Here is a 5,034-nt window from a genome sequence, read left to right as displayed (position 1 = left end):
CACACACAACACACACCTGTCCCACACCCAACATGCACCTGTCTCACACAACACACACCTTTCTCACACACAACACAAACCTGTCTCACACAACACACACCTGTCTCACACAACAGACACGTGTCTCACACAACACACATGTGTCTCACACACAACACACACCTGTCTCAAACAACACACACCTGCCCCACACACAACATGCACCTGTCTCACACAACACACACCTGTCTCACACAACACACACCTGTCCCACACACAACACGCACCTGTCTCACACGCACACACACTTGTCCCACACACAACACACACCTGTCCTACACACAACACACACCTGTCTCACACACAACACACACCTGTCCCACACACAACACACACCTGTCCCACACACAACACACACCTGTCCCACACACAACACACACACACACACCTGTCTCACACAACACTCACCTGTCCCACACACAACACACACCTGTCCCACACACAAAACACACTTGTTCCACACACAACACACACCTGTCCCACACACAGCACACACCTGCCCCACACACAACACACACCTGTCTCACACAGCACACACTTGTCTCACACGCAACACACACGTGTCTCACACACAACACACACGTGTCTCACACACAACACACACCTGTCTCACACACAACACACACCTGTCCCACACACAACATGCACCTGTCTCACACGCACACACACTTGTCCCACACACAACACACACCTGTCCCACACACAACACACACTTGTCTGACACACAACACACACCTGTTCCACACACATCACACACCTGTCCCACACACAACACACACCCGTCTCACACAACACAAACGTGTCTCACACAACACACACCTGTCTCACACAACACACACCTGTCTCACACACAACACACACCTGTCTCACACAACACACACCTGTCTCACACAACAGACACCTGTCTCACACAACACACACATGTCTCACACACACCACACACCTGTCTCAAACAACACACACCTGGCCCACACACAACATGCACCTGTCTCACACAACACACACCTGTCCCACACAACACACACCTGTCCCACACACAACACACACTTGTCTGACACACAACACACACCTTTCCCACACACAACACACACCTGTCCCACACACAACACACACCTGTCTCACACACAACACACACATGTCCCACACACAACACACACCTGTCTCATGGTGTGGAGATGCCGGATTTGGACTGGGGTGGGCAACTGTAAGAAGTCACACAACACCAGGTTATAGGCCAGCAGCTTTATTTGAAATCACAAGCTTTCGGAGCGCTGCTCCTTCGTCAGGTGAAGTGGAGAGATGCATAAAAACACAGCTTATATAGTCAGAGAATAATGTCAGATGTGTACAGGTAATCTTTCTAACTGCCATTTATCACAGTTCGGCAGAGAGATAATCACAGCAATCAAAGGTGTGAATGGTGTCCAAACAGGTCAGTCAGGAAAACATTACATCAAAGAACAATGAGGTGGGGTCACAAGTGGTCAAATGTTGCAGATGCTGGTGTCTGTCTGAAAAACAGACAAAAAACATTTTTTTTGCTGGAAATCACAGCAGGTCCGGCCGCATCTGTGTGGAGAGAACAAGCCAATGACGACTCGAGTCTGGATGACCCTACGTCAGGTGGGGTTACATGTAGCGTGACATGAACCCAAGATCCCGGTTGAGGCCGTCCTCATGGCTGCGGAACTTGGCTATCAGTTTCTGCTTGACGATTTTGCGTTGTCGTGCATCTCGAAGGCCGCCTTGGAGAATGCTTACCCGAAGATCGGAGGCTGAATGTCCTTGACTGCTGAAGTGTTCCCCGACTGTGAGGGAACACTCCTGCCTGGCGATTGTTGCGCGGTGTACACACACCTGTCTCACACAACACACACCTGTCTCACACACAACACACACCTGTCTCACACAACACACACCTGTCTCACACAACACACACCTGTCTAACACAACACACACGTGTCTCACAAACACACACCTGTCTCAAACAACACACACCTGCCCCACACACATGCACCTGTCTCACACAACACACACCTGTCTCACAACACACACCTGTCCCACACACAACACGCACCTGTCCTACACACAACACAAACCTGTCTCACACACAACACACACCTGTCCCACACAACACACACCTGTCCCACACACAGCAGACATCTGTCCCACACATAACACACACCTGTCTCACAAAACACACACCTGTCCCACACACAACACACACCTGTCCCACACACAACACACATTTGTCCCACACACAACACACACCTGTCCCACACACAACACACACTTGTCCCACACACAACACACACCTGCCCCACACACAACACAAACCTGTCTCACACAACACACATCTGGCCCACACACAACACACACCTATCCCACACACAACACACACCTGTTCCACACACAGCACACACCTGTCCCACACACAACACACACCTGTCTCACACAACACACACCTGTCCTACACACAACACACACCTGTCCCACACACAACACACACCTATATCACATGACACACACCTGTCCCACACACAACACACACCTGTCCCACACACAACACACACCTGTCCCACACACAACACACATCTGTCCCACACAACACATACCTGTCTCACACAACACACTTGTCTCACACAACACACTCATGTCTCACACACAACACACACCTGTCTCACACAACACACACCTGTCTCACACAACACACCCCTGCCCCACACACAACACACACCTGTCCCACACACAACACACACCTGTCCCACACACAACACACACCTATCTCACACACAACACACACCTGTCTCACACACAACACACACCTGTCCCACACTCAACACACACCTGTCCCACACACAACACACACCTGTCCCACACACAACACACACCTGTCCCACACACAACACACACCTGTCTCACACAACACACACCTGTCCCACACACAACACACACCTGTCCCACACACCACACACACATGTCCCACACACCACACACATGTCCCACACACAACACACACCTGTCTCACACAACACACACCTGTCCCACACACAACACGCACCTTTCCCACACACAACACACACCTGTCCCACACACAACACACACCTGTCTCACACACAACACACAACTGTCTCACACAACACACACCTGTCTCACACAATACACACCTGTCTCACACACAACACACACCTGTCTCACACAACACGCACCCGTCTCACACAACATGCACCTGTCTCACACAACATGCACCTGTCCCACACACAACACACATGTGTCTCACACAACACATACCTGGCCCACACACAACACGCACCTGTCCCACACACAACACGCACCTGTCCCACACACAATACACACGTGTCTCACACGATACACACGTCTCACACAACATGCACCTGTCCCACACACAACATGCACCTGTCCCACACACAACATGCACCTGTCCCACGCACAGGCATCTGTCTCACACACAACACACACAAGTCTGAAACCTCCCATGTACCCTCACATCAACCTGAACATGCACATCCACAAACAGCTATTCATCAAACAATATTGCCCATCTAAAGAAGGAACTTGCTTTTATACAGAACCTTACATAGGAACATAGGAACAGGAGGAGGCCATTCAGCCCCTCGAGCCTGTTCCGCCATTCAGTTAGATCATGGCTGGTCTGTATCGACCTTTCACGTCAACCTAAAGTGCTTCACATCCAATGAAGTACTTTTGAAGTGTAATCACTGTTGTAGGAAACGCAGCAGCCAATTTGCGCACAGCAAGCTCCCACAAACAGCACTGTGGTAATGACCAGATCATCTGTTTTAGCGGTTGAAGGATAAATATTGGCCAGGAGACTGGGGATAACTCCTCTGCTCTTCTTCGAACTAGTGCCACTGGACATTTTACGTCCAGCTGAGCGGCAGACGGGGCCTCGGTTTAACGTCTCAGTCAATAGGCAGATGCCCCAACAGATGCCGTGCTTGAATTTCAGCCTGGATTATGAGCTTAAGTTCTGGAGTGGGGTTTGAAGCCACCACCTCCTGAGGCAAAGAAAAGAGCACAACCCCTGAGACAAATTGGCCCAGTAATTCCGGGCACAACGCGTGAGTAAGGACGGGGTACTCACGCGTGTGCCCGGAGGAATTGCTGGTTTTCAGCATGCACAGCGCATGCGCTGAAAACCGGCATTTCCTGTCCTCTGACCCAAGGGGTTAAGAGGCAGAACGCGCACGACTGCACAGGCAAGCGCGTGCGCAGTGAAATTCCTTTTTTTTTTCAGAGTTGCGCGTGTGTAAAGGCCTCCGGTCTTTACGCATAGAAAAACCACACATAAGTACTTAGTTTTTCAGGTAAGTGGGCTTTTAGTACAATTGAGAATTTTTTTTCCCACAGGTTTGTTATTTTTAAAGAATTTACAGTAAGGTAAGTTTAGTTTTAGCCCCGATTTAAAAATTTTTTTTTTTTTTTTAATTTTAAAATTATTGTTTAAAATAGTTTTTCAGAGTTCTTTATTGTTCATTTAAGTAGTGCAATGTTTTTTTAAAATTTTCTTTCAGGTTTAAATAGAGTTTTGGGGCCAGGAGTTTTCATGAGTTTGACAGCTCTTTCTGTCAAACTCATGAATGAGTTTCCCCTCCCCTGATTGGCTGCACAGTGCTCACCTGATCCCAGCCGGCACATCGCACTAACTACGCCGCTGGATCAGGTAAGCACAGCGCGCTGACATCTGAACCGGGCCAGTGACAGGAAATGCAAGCAGGCCCGGGCTTCAGATGTCGGCGCGCAGGGTGAGTGCAGATCGGGGGCTTGCACGCGCGGCAAGCACCCGATCCTAATTTCAGGGCCAATATACGTAAGATGCAAGATAGGCACCCTCCAGTGTTGGCCTAACTGAATGAAAGTAGCCTTCACCAACATGTATTTGACGTGGAAGGTACAATATTTAACTATCTTACAGAGGCAATGCCAGAGCACGGGGAATGGTGGATTGCCCAG

The sequence above is a fragment of the Somniosus microcephalus genome, chromosome 19 (assembly GCF_052327205.1).
Source record: "Somniosus microcephalus isolate GS21.2 chromosome 19, FLI_Smic_1.0, whole genome shotgun sequence".
Lineage (NCBI taxonomy): Eukaryota > Metazoa > Chordata > Chondrichthyes > Squaliformes > Somniosidae > Somniosus > Somniosus microcephalus.
This window is presented reverse-complemented; position numbering follows the sequence as displayed.